The 19,586-nt window shown below is 52.1% G+C and overlaps 1 non-coding gene and 3 pseudogenes across 1 annotated transcript; all 4 read left to right on the top strand.

Moving 5' to 3' along the window:
• Positions 1 to 1,234: 1,234 nt before the first annotated feature.
• Positions 1,235 to 1,389, top strand: LOC124304242 (5.8S ribosomal RNA). Its single transcript, XR_006908124.1, has one exon. It is a non-coding gene; the product is annotated as a 5.8S ribosomal RNA (ribosomal RNA).
• Positions 1,390 to 1,873: 484 nt separating this feature from the next.
• Positions 1,874 to 11,845, top strand: LOC124304223 (uncharacterized; annotated as a pseudogene).
• Positions 11,846 to 14,057: 2,212 nt separating this feature from the next.
• Positions 14,058 to 14,212, top strand: LOC124304265 (uncharacterized; annotated as a pseudogene).
• Positions 14,213 to 14,693: 481 nt separating this feature from the next.
• The window catches only part of LOC124304225 (uncharacterized), a 7,485-nt pseudogene continuing 2,592 nt past the window's right edge, over positions 14,694 to 19,586 (top strand).

Here is a 19,586-nt window from a genome sequence, read left to right on the forward strand (position 1 = left end):
GAGATTGAGCAATAACAGGTCTGTGATGCCCTTAGATGTTCTGGGCCGCACGCGCGATACACTGGAGGAATCAGCGTGTCTTCCCTGGCCGAAAGGCCCGGGTCACCCGCTGAACCTCCTTCGTGCTAGGGATTGGGGCTTGCAATTATTCCCCATGAACGCGGAATTCCCAGTAGGCGCGAGTCATGAGCTCGCGTTGATTACGTCCCTGCCCTTTGTACACACCGCCCGTCGCTACTACCGATTTAATGATTTAGTGAGGTCTTCGGGCTGGTACGCGGCAATGTCTCGGCATTGCCGATGTTGCCGGGAAGATGACCAAACTTGATCATTCAGAGGTAGTGAAAGTCGTAACAAGGTTTCCGTAGGTGAACCTGCGGAAGGATCATTAACGTTTCGTACTGCCAAAGCAGCGACTCGTGAGCGCGCGGGGCTGTCTCGCCGCGAGAGCGGCGTGTCACGCCAACGTGTCGCGAACAAAATTACACAAAACTTTGAACGACGTAACGGTCGGGCCCGGTTGCCGCGGCGCGCAACACAATCGTCGTGACAACGAACGCGGTGCTGACGCCGGATCCGATGGGTCCGGCGTTCGCCGCGGTCGCGACGAGCGCAGTCGCCGGCTAAAACCGCCCGACGACCGACTCGCGCCGAGGCGTCGACCCGTCGCTCCGCGTCCAGCGCGGAGCAGCGGCGGGTCGTTCGCGCCTCCGGCCGACTCGGTGCCGAGAGGGGACCGCTCCGCGGTCCGCCTCGACTCGTTCGACCCGGTCAGGTCGTACGAGAGAGACGTGCGAAGCTGGTCTCAGCGCTTCTTCGCGGGCAGCCTGTCTGCGCCCGGGTGTCCTCGGTGCAACGCCGTTACACCCCGGACGCAGGCCGCGAACGCGGTAGGCTTCGAAGAGAATTTTCGCCCGTACGAGGAAGCTCGCGTCAGCGTCGAGGGCAGCGATGCCCGGGACTCACTGACGCGGCCCACTGCCGTCCGCCGTCAATCGTTTGCATTGCGAGCCGATCGGGTCCGGCGCCGGTTCATCCCGGCAGAGACGACCCGTGAACTCGAGGCGACGTCGGCTCTTGAACTATCGCACGAACGAAATTTGACGCGCGGCGCGCGTTCCTTCCCGCGCGCAACCGCGCAAGGGCTGACGCACGCGGCGCCGCGCTCACGATCACAGAAAGCCGGTTACAACCGTAATCTTAGCATTTTCAATGCAAACTTCACATATATGATTACCCTGAACGGTGGATCACTTGGCTCGTGGGTCGATGAAGAACGCAGCTAATTGCGCGTCAACTTGTGAACTGCAGGACACATGAACATCGACATTTCGAACGCACATTGCGGTCCACGGATACAATTCCCGGACCACGCCTGGCTGAGGGTCGTTTAACAACGACAGACTGCTCCGTCGGCAACTGTGCTGCGATAACCCCCCCCGGGGAACAGCGCACCGTGCCTTCGCGAGCGAATGACTGGGCGTTCGCAGCCCGTGTCGCGCGCCGGTCGCGCGGCAACGGGCCGCGTCGCCTCAAACGAACACGTATGTCACGGTCACGACGCGTCGCCGCAGATCGCGGGGTCGAGCTGTCGCTGCCGTTCGTCACGTTCCGGTGCTAGCGATAGTCGAGAGAACGAACGAATTCGGCACGGCGACACACAGACCGCGCGCGGTCGGTTTGCCGCTCATGTGAACAAGTTCCGTTCCACGTTTCGCCGCGGGGGGCTCTCGAGTCTCCCGTACGGCAAGCGTGTTTACGGTCGTTTCCGTGGCTCGAACGTATGAAAGAGATACGTTGTGTCCTCGTCCGTGTTGACGGTGCTGTTCTTGAACGAACGACCGTCGCCGACGACGGACTCGCAATCTTACGACGACCTTAGAGCAGGCGAGACTACCCGCTGAATTTAAGCATATTACTAAGCGGAGGAAAAGAAACTAACCAGGATTTCCTTAGTAGCGGCGAGCGAACAGGAAACAGCCCAGCACTGAATCCCGCGGTTCTGCCGCCGGGAAATGTAGTGTTTGGGAGGATCCACTCATCCCGGGGCGTCGGCCCGCGTCCAAGTCCATCTTGAATGGGGCCACTTACCCGCAGAGGGTGCCAGGCCCGTAGTAACCGGGACGCGCCACGGGAGGATATCTCCTCAGAGTCGGGTTGCTTGAGAGTGCAGCTCTAAGTGGGTGGTAAACTCCATCTGAGGCTCAACCCTTCGGAACATACGTCTCCCGTAACACAATCATTACTATCGTGATGAGAGAAAATCTCACGCCTTCCGCGCAAGCGTCAAGAGCGAAATTTAAAATCTAGTCGATTAATTTTAGGTTATATATCAAGTAAAATACGATAACAAATACTATTTTTTTTTAATATGATATATTAAATAATAATATTATTAAACAAAAAAATATATAATTTCAGGTGACTACGCAATGAATACAAAATAATTCATTCAAACAAATAATTTATTGAAGTTATACATGAAAAATTGAAATTACATATTTGTGATGATTAGTTTGCAACCATCGCACTTTAAAAACTTGTACATGACTAAAATCTACTTATTTTAATCAAAAATTATCTAGCTTATTAATATTTAACAAGAAATATTTTTTTTTTTCAAATCAACGTCACAAAACTACTATTTCTCATAATAATATCATACTTCTGATCAATGTAATTAACATTTTAAGTACAACAATTGAGTTTAAAAATCATTAAATAATATAGAACATTGTAACAATGTTCAATCAACGACAAGACAATTTTACCATCAAATTACTATTACTTTTGGCCATAAAAACAAGATCAAGTCGTTATATTATTACTTATCACATTCAGTTATAAGTCGACTCTTGACACGAGATTTGCCCGGCAGTCACGGCAATAACGAACCACATGCTCATTCCATATTGTAGCATTGCAGGAAGTACAATTTTCAGTTGTACAACTATTCGGTCTTCGGGGACATTCATAACACAATCCACGTTCTGAAATTTGAAGATTCTTTTGAGGCTTAATTTTTCCAGTTTTCAGTATAATTGATCTTAGTTCCAGTGATAAAGTAGGTAATTTAGGACGATTCACTAGGTGCGGGTGGACTAGCTGAGAGTAGAGCTGTTTCAAGTATTCTCGCCGAGTGATTTGTTTGCCAGTATTTTCCACGTAAATAATTTTTGAATTAATGCTAGCAATGTTGAGAAACGCATAAAAAATTACCAGAGGCCAGCGCCGTGTATCTTGAGCAACATCATACTCTCCTTGCAGTTGGTCTACAACATCCACACCGGCTTTTGTCTGATTATAAAAAGTTACTATTTCTGGTTTGAGTTTTTCCTCAGTACTTTCATCAATTTTATTAGAATTGTGTAGAGTAGAGTACATCAGAACATTCTTGGATTTTTTAGGGACATATGACACCAATGTACTTTTATCAGTGAAGACAAATTTGCTGCTGTAAATAGATCTATTTTTAATTTCAGTCATTCCTTTCGGGATCTCTCTTTTATTACGCCTGATGGTTCCGATAAGAGTTGTGTTATTTTCTAATAAGTAATTTGCCAGAGGTACAGATGTAAAGTAATTATCACAGGTTACATTGCGACCAGTTTTGAGTATTGGATTCGTCAGCCTTTTAACGACATCAAATGCAGAATTAGATTTCTGAAATGGTCCTGATGGCTGTTTTCCACAGTAAATTTCCATATTATAGGTATAAAATGTTTTTGAATCAGTCATGAAGTAAATTTTGATACCATATCTTGCCGGTTTATTAGCAATATATTGCCGAAACTTACGTCGACCTCGAAAAGCTTGCAGCATTTCATCAATTGTTAACAGAGCACCAGGCCTATAATTTTCTTGACAGCGTTTGATATAATTTTTTAGAAAATTCTCGTATATGCGCCAAATTATCTAATTTTTTACGATCATCACGATCGTTAACGTCGTCAAATTTCAAAGCAGACAATAAATTATAAAATCGTGTCTTCGACATCACCGCACGAAAACAATCTGGAGCCGAACCGTCAGTTGCCCATAGTTCTTTTAAATTTAGTCTTGATGCTTCGTGTACTCCTATCAGATATAATAAACCAATCATAGCTCGTATTTCATCGACTGAAGTAGGGTGAGTTTCTGTTTGAGATTTTTTTGATGAATGTACAACTTCCAAAAAAATATTAGTATTATCAACAATTTTCGCGATTGTTTCTTGAAGAAAAAATAAATTCCAGCAATCCAGAGGTGTTTTTGCATCCTTTGCGCAATTCTTAACTCCGGGTAGACGGAGAACAATATTCGGTCGTTTTGTACGGACTCTCGGATTAGGTGGATCATGGAACCATTTTGTAGTTTTATCTTTCCCCAACAAAAATTTTTTATTCTTAACTTCCTTCTCCAGTGGACTGTTGTTATTGTCGTCTGTGTCACCTCCATCATCTGAATCATCTTCTGATTGCTCAGTGTTGGAGTCATGGTTACTAAATTCTGATTCAGCGTCAGACATCTCGTCAAAATCTGAGACACCAGTATCACTTTCGTCTCCTAAGTCAGTTGGTTGGTCCATGTCGTGTAACCTGGTAATATGCAATGGAAATTTGTTATTGAATGTATAAAATGTATCCACTGAGACGTGAAAAAAAAAATTAAAATTTTTGAGTGTATGTTTACAAAAAGCCAAGAAGTGATGAGTGACAAATTATTATAATTTGTTGAAAGTTTCTCATTGAGGTTATTAAAATTTTTGAGAACAAAATATTTGAGATAATTAAACAATTATATTTTGCATAATTTATAAATCTTGATAAACAATCACGCTCAAGTTGAAACATATTTTTAGGTTACGTATGTGTTTATAACAGAAAAACATTGATACATAATGTGTCGAATTTACTTACTTTGTTTATACACTGAATAAATAATAACACTTATGAACTAGCATACAACTAAGAATGATTATTTAGAAATTATTACATTTTTAGTTTTTGATGAACGATACTGGTACACTTGTACACAAGCTTTAGAATACTGTGCATTTGTATATTTATATACATTTAAAATGGCGGCTAGAAACTACGGAGACAGCCAAAACTAAACGAAGTCATACGAATAGCAATTTTTTATGTGCCTGACTTTACTCACGTGATGAGAAAAACTCTCACAGTTGATGAATAAATAATTTTTTTTATTTATTTTTCAAGTTTAAAAAATTTTTATTTTTCGTATCATTTGAAGCATTAAATTTTAGGAAGATGAAAAAAATTTTCGGGGGGTCATTCCATTTGAATTTTGAGAGAAAAAAAAGTTGTGAAAAAAGTGTGAGAGAATCTCGCTACACGATAGTTCCGAAGGGTTAATATGACCACGAGACCGATAGCGAACAAGTACCGTGAGAGAGAGTTGAAAAGAACTTTGAACAGAGAGTTCAAGAGTACGTGAAACCGTTCAGGGGTGAACCTGAGAAACCCGAAAGATCGAACGGGGAGATTCATCGTCAGCGACGCAGGCTTCGCCGCGGCTCGTGATGTCGGGACCTCGCGTCCACGGCACTCGGTCGCGGTGCAATGTCCGGCGGCGCCGGCGTGCACTTCTCCCCTAGTAGGACGTCGCGACCCGTTGGGTGTCGGTCTAAGGCCCGGTCGGCTGCCTGTCTCGGCGTTGTCGTCGGAGCAGACCCCCGGTTGCCCGTCCGGCTGCCCGGCGGTACCCGCACGGTATGGAGCCGCATTGAACTGCGTCGGGCCCGCCGCAAGCGCGGTTAGTGATTTCCGGTGGTCGAACCTAGCGCCGTCCCCGGGCCTGGCCAGCTGTTGGCTGGCGGTGTCCTCTGGCTGGCTCGTTCGAATTATCAAATACCGGTCAGCGACGCTATTGCTTTAAGTACTTTCAGGACCCGTCTTGAAACACGGACCAAGGAGTCTCACATGTGCACGAGTCATCGGGACGAGCAAACCTGAAGGCGAAATGAAAGTAAAGGTCAGTCCAGCGCTGACCGAGGGAGGATGGGCCGCGTCACGATGCGGCCCCGCACTCCCGGGGCGTCTCGTTTTTACTGCGAGAAGAGGCGCACCCAGAGCGTACACGTTGGGACCCGAAAGATGGTGAACTATGCCTGGTCAGGGCGAAGTCAGGGAAACCCTGATAGAGGTCCGTAGCGATTCTGACCTGCAAATCGATCGTCGAAACTGGGTATAGGTGCGAAAGACTAATCGAACCACCTAGTAGCTGGTTCCCTCCGAAGTTTTCCTCAGGATAGCTGGCACTTGCGTACAAAACGTACACGAGTCTCATCCGGTAAAGCGAAAGATTAGAGGCCTTGGGGCCGAAACGACCTCAACCTATTCTCAAACTTCAAATGGGTGAGATCTCTGGCTTGCTTGAACTATGAAGCCACGAGATCTCGGATCAGAAAGCCAAGTGAGCCACTTTTGGTAAGCAGAACTGGCGCTGTGGGATGAACCAAACGCCGAGTTAAGGCGCCAAAGTCGACGCTTATGGGATACCATGAAAGGCGTTGGTTGCTTAAGACAGCAGGACGGTGGCCACGAAAGTCGGAATACGCTGAAAAGTGTGTCACAACTCACCTGCCGAAGCAACTAGCCCTGAGAATGGATGGCGCTGAAGCGTCGCGCCTATACTCGGCCGTCAGCGGCATACGAGGCGGCCTAGGCCGTTATGAAGCCCTGACGAGTAGGAGGGTCGCGGCGGTGTGCGCGGAAGGGTCTGGGCGTGAGCCTGCCTGGAGCCGCCGTCGGTGCAGATCTTGGTGGTAGCAGCAAATACTCCAGCGATGCCCTGGAGGACTGACGTGGAGAAGGGTTTCGTGTGAACAGCCGTTGCACACGAGTCAGTCGATCCTAAGCCCTAGGAGAAATCCGATGACGATGTTGGTGTATTTCTATGCCTGACATGCGCGTCGTGACGCCGGTGATTGTGCGAACGTCGGGCCTCGCTCGGCGTTTCCCCCAGCGTGCGCACGCGCGGTCTGAAATGTGACACACCCGTCGGGCGAAAGGGAATCCGGTTCCTATTCCGGAACCCGGCAGCGGAACCGTTGACAAGTCGGGCCCTCGCATGAGAGTTCGTCGGGGTAACCCAAAAAGACCTGGAGACGCCGTCGGGAGATCCAGAAAGAGTTTTCTTTTCTGTATAAGCGTTCGAGTTCCCTGCAATCCTCTGGCAGGGAGATAGGGTTTGGAACGCGAAGAGCACCGCAGTTGCGGTGGTGTCCGGATCCTGCCCTTGGACCTTGAAAATCCAGGAGAGGGCCACGTGGAGGTCTCGCGCCGGTTCGTACCCATATCCGCAGCAGGTCTCCAAGATGAAGAGCCTCTAGTCGATGGACTAATGTAGGTAAGGGAAGTCGGCAAATTGGATCCGTAACATCGGAATAAGGATTGGCTCTGAGGATCGGGGCGGGTCGGGCTTGGTCGGGAAGCGGGTTTGGCTGACGTGCCGGGCCTGGGCGAGGTGATGGTAATAACCGGATCCGAGCTCGGTCCTGTGCCTTGGCCTCCCGCGGATCTTCCTTGCTGCGAGGCTTCGGCGGCGGTTCGCCGTTGCCGTCGTCCTTTTCGGCCGCCATTTAACGGTCAGCTTAGAACTGGCACGGACTGGGGAAATTCGACTGTTCAATTAAAACAAAGCATTGCGATAGCCCCAGCGGGTGTTGACGCAATGTGATTTCTGCCCAGTGCTCTGAATGTCAACGTGAAGAAATTCAAGCAAGCGCGGGTAAACGGTGGGAGTAACTATGACTCTCTTAAGGACTCAGGGTGAACGACTTTAGCCTTGAAGTCCAAGTGCCATCCGTACACCTCCTCGTGGTGAGAGTCAGGCAACGCCAGTGGAAACACTGTTGGCAGAGTACGGTGGCTCAGCAAGGGCCCTGGGGCTGCCAACCCCTTCGCCCTTATTAGCAGGCCCAATTTTAACAAGAAACGCGCGGAAGGCGCTTAAAGCCGGCCGGTCTACTGACCGTGCTGTGCCTGCAGTAATAGTCGATCCGGATAAGTCTTCAGGAGCAGAATCAGATGTGTGTGAGCAGGAAAACTTCATATGTCGGGCTCCGCGGTGTGGACGGTCCTTCTTGAAAGCGACGGGCCGCGGCGTGCATGAACAGCGAGTGCACCGGGATTGGTATGATGAACAGCCGACGGCCAAGGCCGCGAAAAAGGAAAGATGGTCCGAAGAAGAGAAAAACATGTTGGCCAGGAAAGAAGCGGAGTCGACCCTGAAAAAAAACAACAGAAAAGTATTAAACGTAAATCAGAAGCTTGCTCGGGTTTTCGGGGATCGTTCGGTCGATGCGATTAGAAGCCATAGGAGGCGTCCGAACTACAAAAAGCGAGTTGAGAAGTACTTAGCGTCACTCCGATAGCTCCACCGAGGTGTATGAGAGCGCCAAGGAGTCTGATAGCGAGCAGACAGTGGACAAGTTGCGAGTATTTCTTACCAACATGGCACCTATAGCGAATGACAGTCGTGAGGCCGCAACGCTCAACGACATCTGTAGTTCTCTGGAGCGGCGATCGCGAGCTGAGGTGGCAGTAGAGCTTGGCCTACTTCTCATGGAGATGTTTCCCAAGAAGTTGCAAAGGAAGAATGAGAACGGTAAGCTGAGTGATGTGGGACGGGGAGATAAGGTGTCGAAGAAGAGCCAGAGACGAGCGGATTACGCTCGCGTCCAAGATCTATGGAAAAAGGACCCTAGTAGGTGTGTGAAACGCATTTTCACAGATCAGCTAGAGCGCGATTTAGGAATGAGTAAGAACTTAATGGAGCCATATTGGAGGGCTGTGTTCACTAAGAGCACGGGACTGGCACCAAACCTCCCCGAACCATCCATCATTTTGGAACATCTGTGGGATCCAATTGAAATCAGAGAGATCAGTAAAGCATATCCACCAGCAAACACAGCGGTTGGACCAGATGGGGTAACAGCAAGGGCGATAAGAGAAGTGTCGCCACAGATTCTGACAACACTCTTCAATCTTTTCATGTGGTGCCGGGTCTTCCGAAGCACCTATGTCTGTCGAGGACAGTATTAATACCTAAGAAGAGTAGCGCCACTGATCCTGGTGATTTTCGGCCAATCACGGTATCTTCGGTGATAACGCGCACCTTTCATAAAGTCCTTGCAAATAGACTCAAGACGGTCGTGATAGATAGAAGGCAGAGAGGGTTCCAGAGTACAGATGGGTGCTCTGACAACACGATGCTGTTGGATCTCGTACTTATTTACCATCGAAAAAAAATGCAGAAAGATGTTCTTGGCTTCTCTGGATATGAGGAAGGCATTCGACTCAATGACCTTCGAAACATTTGAAGAAATCCTTAACACCAAGGGCGTACCAGGACCTATGATGGAGTACATCACCAAAGTCCATGATGAAAGTAGAACAGTTTTACAGCATGGTAATTGGGAATCCGATAGGATTCACCCGACGTGTGGTGTTAAGCAGGGAGATCCCCTGTCACCTTACCTGTTTAATTTTGTCATAGATGAGATGATTGAGCGAATTCCCGATGAAATTGGTGTTGATGTCGATGGGCTCAGGGTTAGCTTGTTGGCGTTTGCGGACGATATCATTCTCGTCTCGTCCACTGAGAGGGGAATGCAAACGTTGTTGGATAATGTGACCGAGTTCCTATACTCCTGTGGACTCGAGGCCAACGCCAGTAAGTGTCTTACTGTGGCCATGAAGACAGTGCATAAGGAAAAGAAGGTCTACATCGATAGGTGCTCCTTTAAAATCAGAGGTGTCTCCGTGCCAGCGCTCAAGCGGACGGATGAATGAAAGTATTTGGGTATATACTTTACCCCTAAAGGCCGATCACCTGCTAGAGTCCGGGAGCGAATGGTGGAGAACCTCGGAAGGCTGACAAAAGCCCCATTGAAACCGCAACAGCGCCTGTGGGCGTTGAGAACAATACTGATTCCCTCAGTGATGTACCAGCTTACCATGGGTGTGACTAATTTAGGGTACTTGAGCTCAGTCGACCGAAAGGTTCGTGCCATGGTGCGAAAGTGGCTTCATCTTCCACACGAATGCCCCAACACATATATACATGCGAACATCAGGGATGGTGGCCTAAGAATTCCGTCTGTGAGATGGACGGCCCCAGTGGATAGGTTGAAGCGGCTGGATACTCTGAATGAGTCCGACTATGTAACTAAAGACGCGGGAAATTTATATCTGAAGGGACAAACAAGAACGTTGGAACTTAGAGTCAGCGTGGAGGGACAACCGATGAAGACCAGCAAGCAGGAAGATGAATTCTGGGCCAGGAGACTACACAAATCGGTGAATGGTATAGCACTGAGGAATTCACATTTATGTATGATATATATGATGAAGCGTATGATGAAGTTCCTGAGTAGTCAGGACTTCGTAAACTGTTGTAAGGCGCGAATCATTGCCCTACCAACCCGATCTAGAGAAAGGCGGAAAGAAAGGAGTTGCAGAGGTGGGTGTGGCCAAACTGAAACTCTAAACCATGTAGTGATTAAGGAGCCTCAATTCCAGACATCTAAAGGACTCCGCAAACCTGACCTATTGGCAACATTGGATCGCACGGCGATTATCGTGAACGCGCAGGTAGGAAGCGAGCAGATGGATCTGGAGCAGGCAGACAGGGATAAGATGGCCAAATACGCAAACGACTTGAAATTCATTGATGAGGTGAGGAGATGTTCGGTTAAAACAGTACTCACCCTATCGGCGACGCTGAACTGTAGAGGGGAATGGGGCAGAAGATCTGCCGAGCAGCTCCTAATGAGGGGTACCATCAGGCAGCAGGACATCACGATCCTGTCATCAAGGACCATCATCAGAACCCTCGCATCGTGGAACATGTTTAACTCGACGACACTAACAAAACCTAGAAAAAGAAGATAGGTGAAAAAAGGTCCCTATCTACTATCTAGCAAAACCACTGCCAAAGGAACGGGCTTGGAAAAATTAGCGGGGAAAGAAGACCCTGTTGAACTTGACTCTAGTCTAGCACTGTAAGGAGACACGAGAGGTGTAGCATAAGTAGGAGGTGGCAACATCGCCGGTGAAATACCACTACTTTCATCGTTTCTTTACTTACTCGGTTAGGCGGAGCGCGTGCGTCGAGGACTTTCGTCCCGGCTGTCACTGTGTTCTAGAGCCAAGCGTGTAAGAGTGGCGTGAGGCGTGTAAGAGTGGCGTGAGGCGTGTAAGAGTGGCGTGAGGCATCGGCCGATTGTCGATCATACTCCCGCGTGATCCGATTCGAGGACACTGCCAGGCGGGGAGTTTGACTGGGGCTGTACATCTGTCGAAGAATAACGCAGGTGTCCTAAGGCCAGCTCAGCGAGGACAGAAACCACGCGTAGGGCAAAAGGGCAAAAGCTGGCTTGATCTCGATGTTCAGTACGCATAGAGACTGCGAAAGCACGGCCTATCGATCCTTTTGGCTTGAAGAGTTTTCAGCAAGAGGTGTCAGAAAAGTTACCACAGGGATAACTGACTTGTGACGGCCAAGCGTTCATAGCGACGTCGCTTTTTGATCCTTCGATGTCGGCTCTTCCTATCATTGCAAAGCAGAATTTGCCAAGCGTTGGATTGTTCACCCACCAATAGGGAACGTGAGCTGCGTTTGGACCGTCGTGAGACAGGTGAGTTTTACCCTACTGATGACTCGTCGTTGCGATAGTAATCCTGCTCAGTACGAGAGGAACCGCGGGTTCGGACATTCGTTTCACGCACTCGGTCGAGCGGCTGGTGGTGCGAAGCTACCATCCGTGGGATTATGCCTGAACGCCTCTGAGACCGTATCCTCTCTGGTCAAAGGGGGCAACGATATTTCTAGGAGTCTCGTGGGTCGGAGGGCTCAAAACAATGTGACTTTAATAGGTGACGGTCCACGAACCGGTCGTCGCACGAGCCCTGTTTGCCGGGCGGGGTCTTCGGCCTTCGTCGGGATCTTCCCGCTCGTCGGTCTGGCCTCGAACGGTCGGTCATGGGTCATCCAGTTCAATGTCGAGATTCGGAATCGTCGGTTCACTGCTCGCGGTGTCTAACTGGCATGATTGTGGGACGTCCTACCGGTGGGCTCAGCCCTCCGCGGCGGCCCAACTGATATCCTATCGCGGTACTCTTCACTGAGTGTCGAGGTGGGCCGGTACGTTTACTTTGAACAAATTAGAGTGCTTGAAGCAGGCTATTTTCGCCTGAATACTGTGTGCATGGAATAATGGAATAGGACCTTGGTTCTATTTTGTTGGTTTTAGAAACCCCGAGGTAATAATTAATAGGGACAGACGGGGGCATTCGTATTGCGACGTTGGAGGTAAAATTCTTGGATCGTCGCAAGACGGACAGAAGCGAAAGCATTTGCCAAAAATGTTTTCTCTAATTGAGAACGAAAGTTAGAGGTTCGAAGGCAATCAGATACCGCCCTAGTTCCAACCATAAACGATGCCAGCTAGCGATCCGCCAAAGTTCCTTCGATGACTCGGCGGGCAGCTTCCGGGAAACCAAAGCTGTTAGGTTCCAGGGGAAATATGGTTGCAAAGATAAAACTTAAAGGAATTGACGGAAGGGCACCACCAGGAGTCGAGCCTGCGGCATAATTTGACTCAACACGGGAAACCTCACCAGGCCCGGACACCGGAAGGATTGACAGATTGAGAGCTCTTTCTTGATTCGGAGGGTGGTGGTGCATGGCCGTTCTTAGTTGGTGGAGCGATTTGTCTGGTTAATTCCGATAACGAACGAGACTCTAGCCTGCTGAGTAGGCGTACCTTCCGGTATCTCGAAGGTCTCCGGCCTCGGTCGGGCGGTTTTCACTACCAGCGTACAAATAAATCCTCTCAGAGGGACAGGCGGCTTCTAGTCGCACGAGATTGAGCAATAACAGGTCTGCGATGCCCTTAGATGTTCTTGGCTGCACGCGCGCTACACTGAAGGAATCAGCGTGTCTTCCCTGGCCGAAAGGCCCGTGTAACCCGCTGAACCTCCTTCGTGCTAGGGATTGGGGCTTGCAATTATTCCCCATGAACGAGGAATTCCCAGTAAGCGCGAGTCATAAGCTCGCGTTGATTACGTCCCTGCCCTTTGTACACACGCCGCTACTACCGATTAAATGATTCAGTGAGGTCTTCGGACTGGGACGCGGCAATGTCTCGGCATTGCCGATGTTACCGGGAAAATGACCAAACTTGATCATTCAGAGGAAGTCAAAGTCGTAACAAGGTTTCGTAGGTGAACCTGCGGAAGGATCATCAACGTTCCGTACTGCCAAAGCTGCAACTCGTAAGCGCGCGGGGCTGTCTCGCCGCGAGAGCGGCGTGTACGCTCACATGCCGGGAACAAAATTTCACAAAACTTTGAACGACGTAACGGTCGGGCCGGCAGCCGCGGCGCGCAACACAATCGTCGTGACAACTAACGCGGTGCTGACGCCGGATCCGATGGCTGCGGCATTCGCCGCGGTCGCGACGAGCGCAGTCGCCGGCTAAAACCGCCCGACGACCGACTCGCGCCGAGACGTCGACCCGTCGCTCCGCGTCCAGCTCCGGCCGACTCGGTGCCAAAAGGGGACCGCTCTGCTCGTTCGACCCGGTCAGGTGGTATGAGAGAGACGTGCGAAGCTAGTCTCAGCGCTTCTCCGCGGGCAGCCTATCTGCGCCCGGGTGTCCTCGGTGCAACGCCGTTGAACCCCGGGCGCAGGCCGCGAACGCGGTAGGCTTTGAAGAGAATTTCCGCCCGTACGAGGAAGCTCGCGTCAGCGTCGAGGGCAGCGATGCACGGAACTCGCTGACGCTGCCCACTGCCGTCCGCCGTCAATCGTTTGCATTGCGAGCCGATCGGGTCCAGCGCCGGTTCATTCCGGCAGACGACCCCTGAACTCGAGGCGACGTCGGCTCTTGAACTATCGCACGAACGAAATTTGACGCGCGGCGCGCGGTCCTTCCCGCGCGCAACCGCGCAAGGGCTGACGCACGCGGCGCCGCGCTCACGACCACAGAAATCCGGTAACAACCGTAATTTTAGCATTTTTAATGCAAAATTCACATATATGATTACCCTGAACGGTGGATCACTTGGCTTGTGGGTCGATAAAGAACGCAGCCAATTGCGCGTCAACTTGTGAACTGCAGGACACATGAACATCGACGTTTCGAACGCACATCGCGGTCCACGGATACAATTCCCGGACCACGCCTGGCTGAGGGTCGTTTAACAACGACAGACTGCTCCGTCGGCAACGGTGCTGCGAAAACCCCCCCAGGGGAACAGCGCACGGTGCCTTCGCGAGCGAATGACTGGGCGTTCGCAGCCCGTGTCGCGCGCGGGTCGCGCGGCAACGGGTCGCGTCGCCTCAAACAAACACATATGTCACGGTCACGACGCGTCGCCGCAGATCGTGGGGTCGAGCTGTCGCTGCCGTACGTCACGATTCGGTGCTAGCGATAGTCGAGAGAACGAACGAATTCGGCACGGTGACACACAGACCGCGCGGTCGGTCTGCCGCTCCTGTGATGAAGTTTCGTCTACGTTTTGCCGCGGGGGGCTCTCGAGTAAGTCTCCCGTACGGCGGGCGTTTACTGTCGTTTCCGTGGCTCGAACGTATGAAAAATACGTCGTGTCCTCATCCGTGTCGACGGTGCTGTTCCTGAACGAACGACCGTCGCTTACGACGGACTCGCAATCTTACGACGACCTCAGAGCAGGCGAGACTACCCGCTAAATTCAAGCATATTACTAAGCGGAGGAAAATAAACTAACTAGTATTTCCTCAGTGGCGGCGAGCGAACAGGAAACAGCCGTCTCGGCGTTCTCGTCGGGGCAGACCCCTGGTTGCCTGTCCGGCTGCCCGGTGGGACCCGCACTGTTCAGAGCCGCATCGAACTGAGTCGGGCCCGCCGCAAGCGCGTACAGCGATCTACAGTGGTTGGATCTAGCGCCGTCCCCGGGCCTGGCCAGCTGTTGGCTGGTGGTGTCCTCTGGCTGGCTCGTTCGAATTATCAAATACCGATCGACGACGCTATTGCTTTGGGTACTCTCAGAACCCGTCTTGAAACACGGACCAAGGAGTCCAACATGTGCGCGAGTCATTGGGACGAGCAAATCTAAAGGCAAAATGAAAGTAAAGGTGACCCCAGCGCTGACTGAGGGAGGATGGGCCTCTTGGGGCGTCACTCCTGGGGCGTCTTGTTCCCACTGCGAGAAGAGGCGCATCCAGAGCGTACACGTTGGGACCCGAAAGATGGTGAACTATGCCTGGTCAGGACGAAGTCAGGGGAAACCCTGATGGAGGTCCGTAGCGATTCTGACGTGCAAATCGATCGTCGGAACTGGGTATAGGGGCGAAAGACTAATCGAACCATCTAGTAGCTGGTTCCCTCCGAAGTTTCCCTCAGGATAGCTGGCACTCGCGTACAAAACGTACACGAGTCTCATCCGGCGAAGCGAATGATTAGAGGCCTTGGGGCCGAAACGACCTCAACCTATTCTTAAACTTCAAATAGGTGAGATCTCTGGCTTGCTTGAACTATGAAGCCACGAGATCTCGGATCAGAGTGCCAAGTGGGCCACTTTTGGTAAGCAGAACTGGCGCTGTGGGATGAACCAAACGCCGAGTTAAGGCGCCAAAGTCGACGCTCATGGGATACCATGAAAGGCGTTGGTTGCTTAAGACAGCAGGACGGTGGCCATGGAAGTCGGAATCCGCTAAGGAGTGTGTAACAACTCACCTGCTGAAGCAACTAGCTCTGAAAATGGATGGCGCTGAAGCGTCGCGCCTATACTCGGCCGTTAGCGGCATACGAGGCGGCCTAGGCCGTTATGAAGCCCTGACGAGTAGGAGGGTCGCGGCGGTGTGCGCGGAAGGGTCTGGGCGTGAGCCTGCCTGGAGCCGCCGTCGGTGCAGATCTTGGTGGTGGTAGCAATTACTCCAGCGAGGCCCGCACTAAATATGGGGAAGGGAGGAACAATTAGAGACGGGGCGAGAAAGTCAAGACTGAGTGAATCGGTAAAACATTGTGTATGTATTTTTGAAGAGTGTAAACGTATTGAGATCGGGGGGCGGGGGGGGGGGGGTTGGCTTTAAACTATAAAAGATCTGTACAAAGTGGTTGTAGACGTTAGCGGTGGCTGATCACGCCTCAGCCCTCAGCGTCACTTAATTCTAACTTAAAGGTACGCGCGCGGGGGGGGGAGGGCGGTGTAGGGCGACGGGGAGTGTAAGGGAGGAAGGGTCGGTATTGCGGGGGGGGGGGGGGGGCGGTGTAGGGCGACGGGGAGTATGAGGGAGGGAGGGTCGGTATAGCGGGGGGAGGAATGGGAGGAGGTGCAGATCGGCTGTAGATCGCAGGCTAACCTGGTGTCGTCGGTCGGCGTGGCTTGGTGGCGGTGTGGAGGGGGACGTCCTGCTCGGCACTTCGTGTTTCTTCTCTCTCTCTCTCTCTCTCTTTCTCTCTCTCTTTCTCTTTCTCTCTTTCTCTTTCTTTCTGGGGTTTGTGTTGGATAACGTCAGTCCTGGTGGCGAGACGTTGTCGTACTGCTGGCTGGCGCTCGGCTCAGCCGAGCGTCGGTGAGCTACGGGTAGCTTCGGGTGTTTCCCGACGGGCCGGGACTCACCCGTTCGGCTCGTCCCCGCGGGTTTAGGGTTTGTTGTGACTTGCACTCTGGGTGCGACGTCACAACCTAGAGACGCCGTCGGGAGATCCGGAAAGAGTTTTCTTTACTGCATAAGCGTTCGAGTTCCCTGGAATCCTCTAGCAGGGAGATGAGGTTTGGAACGCGAGGAGCACCGCAGTTGCGGCGGTGTCCGGATCTTCCCCTCGGACTTTGAGAATCCAGAAGAGGGCCACGTGGAGGTCTCGCGCCGGTTCGTACCCATATTCGCAGCAGGTCTCCAAGGTGAAGAGCCTCTAGTCGATAGACTAACGTAGGTAAGGATAGTCGGCAAATTGGACCCGTAACTTCGAAATAAGGATAGGCTCTGAGGATCGGGGCACGTCGGGCTTGGTCGGGAAGCGGGTTTGGCTGACGTGCCGGGCCTGGGCGAGGTGATCGTAATAACCGGATCCGAGCTCGGACCCGTGCTTCAGCCTTCCGCCGATCTTCCTTGCCGCGAGGCTTCGGCGGCGGTTCGCCGTCGCCGTCGTCCTCTTCGCCCGCCATTCAACGGTCAGCTCAGAACTGGCACAGACTGGGAAAATCCAACTGTCTAATTAAAACAAAGCATTGCGATGGCCCTAGCGGGTGTTGACGCAATGTGATTTCTGCCCAGTGCTCTGAATGTCAACGTGAAGAAATTCAAGCACGTGCGGGTGAACGGCGGGAGTAATGTTTGACTCTCTCAAGTGGGTTGTGGCTGGGTGTCGGAGGGGTGGTAGAGTGCTCGTGACGTCTCAGCTGCAACACACATGTGCCAACCGTCACCTCCTTGTGGTGAGAGTCGGGCAATGGGTGCGGGTATTACATCCCGCATCTAGCTAACGACGGTTGGCTGTCGGCCTACCAAAGACGGCTCTCCTCGGGGAATCGTCACGTGCCCACCGACCGGCCACTGGCGGGCGGCCGATGAACGCGGTGGCTCAAGGGTGAGGGATGGAGTAGCGAGCCCCTCCCACTAAATTTCAGCAAGCCCGCAATCAAAAAGAATGGAAAGCAGAACCCGCCGTGTGCCTCAGCCTGGCGGGCCTGCTGAAACAAGCACCCGGGGGTAGTAAACCGATTCCCCCAAGGTGGCTGTGGGGGTAGTGGACGACCCCACGCCAGTCCCTGAACAAAAACCAAACCCTACTGACCCTGGACCAGCACTCGAGCGGTATGCCTGCGAAGACTGCGGGCAGGACTTCGCTACGAAGCAAGGGCTCGGAGTTCACCGTAGGATACGACACCCTGTCGAAGCAAATGCGGCCATCGAACTGCCCGGCGCCAAGCTCAGGTGGAGGGATGAGGAACTGCGGATGATGGCACGTGAGGAAGATCAGGCCACCGAGCGGGGAGTAATGTTTATGAACCTACACCTCCTGGCTCTGGTCCCTGGTAGGACCCAGGAGGCTATCAAAGGAGTCCGGCGCCGGCCGGACTACCGGAGAATGGTTGAGGGAGCCCAACAATACCTGAAGGCTGCCCACACGCCCCCTGAGACCCCTGCCAGACTACGGGGACGACGACGCCGCTCCTTGCCATCACCGCGTGAACGCTCTCCCTCCGCTGATCCAGCAAGGGTTACACCACCCACCCTAGCGGCGCCTGCTCCCACCACAACTTGGGGGCACGACCTTGCCGGAGACATACGTCGTTTGATCGTGACAGCCCGGCAAGAGGAGCATCATCGTGCCAACGAGTTGGCTGACATCGCTGATGATGCTCTGAAGGGGGGAAATACAGACGTCGCCATAGCTGAATGGTTAGGCAGAGTATTTTCCCCTGCAGCCGCTGCAGCTGGATTTGGGCGCCGTGAGCCGGCCGCGATCCCAATCCGCCTGAGAAATGGAAAGCCGCCGTCAAATAGGGCACTGCGCCGTCGTGAGTACGCCAGAGTCCAGACCGGGTGGAAAAACAACAGACGCCACGTGGCTCGGGAGATCCTGGAAGATAGCACCAGTTCGATCAACCACACACTGGATGAGTTGGTCACGCACTGGGGCCCACTGTTTGGAAACCCGTTAAGGGATTACCCAGGTCCTTCCAGGATCCCGCCCGAAAAACCCGAGCTATGGTACACGTGGGACCTAATCTCCACTCAGGAGATTGATGACATCAAGGTCCCTGTGTCGTTATCACCCGGTCCAAACATGGTCACGGCGAGGCAGTGGCGCGCGGTATCACCATCTATCCGCGCTCTCCTACAACGTCGTCATGCTGAGGGGGGGATTTCCAAGACAACTCCTTCAGAGCCGGACAATCTTCATTCCAAAGAACAAGGTACCGGAAAATCCAGGGGACAACCAGCCGATTTTGATCGGTTCGGTAGTGGTACGACAACTCCTCCGCATCCTTGCTGTTCGCCTTAGATCCGCCAACCTCACCGACGATCGCCAGCGTGCGTTCATTGCGGCCAATGGTACAGCGATGTCGCTGAGGCATTCGATACGGTGAGCCTTGCTGCGCTCGAAACGATCGTCGGACAGCTCGGCCTACCAGCTGGTCTGGTAACCTATGCGGCCGAGCTGTATGAAGGTGCCACCACCAGGCTGGCGGCGGACAGTAGGATGTCCCAACCGGTACCCGTCCAGCGCAGAGTTCGTCAAGGAGATCCTCTCTCGCCGATTCTTTTCAACCTGATCGCAAACAGAATCCTTGCGGTCGTGCCCTCTGAGGTCGGGTTCAACCTCGAAGGCGAGCGGATTTTCTGTCTCGCCTTCGTGGACGACCTGACCCTGATCACAGCTTCCAAATGGGGAATGCAAAGGGAACTCCCGAAGGTTAGGGAGACGGCAGCGAGCATGGGGCTGACGCTCAACGCATGCAAATGCACTGCTCTATCTTTGGTGCCTGCCGGTAAGGTAAAGAAGGTCAAGACCGTAGTCAAACTGCTATTTCGACTACGAGACGGCCCTCTGACCCAAACTGGCGTGCTCCAAAGATGGTCGT

This window comes from Neodiprion virginianus, chromosome 4, assembly GCF_021901495.1.
Source record: "Neodiprion virginianus isolate iyNeoVirg1 chromosome 4, iyNeoVirg1.1, whole genome shotgun sequence".
Taxonomy (NCBI): domain Eukaryota; kingdom Metazoa; phylum Arthropoda; class Insecta; order Hymenoptera; family Diprionidae; genus Neodiprion; species Neodiprion virginianus.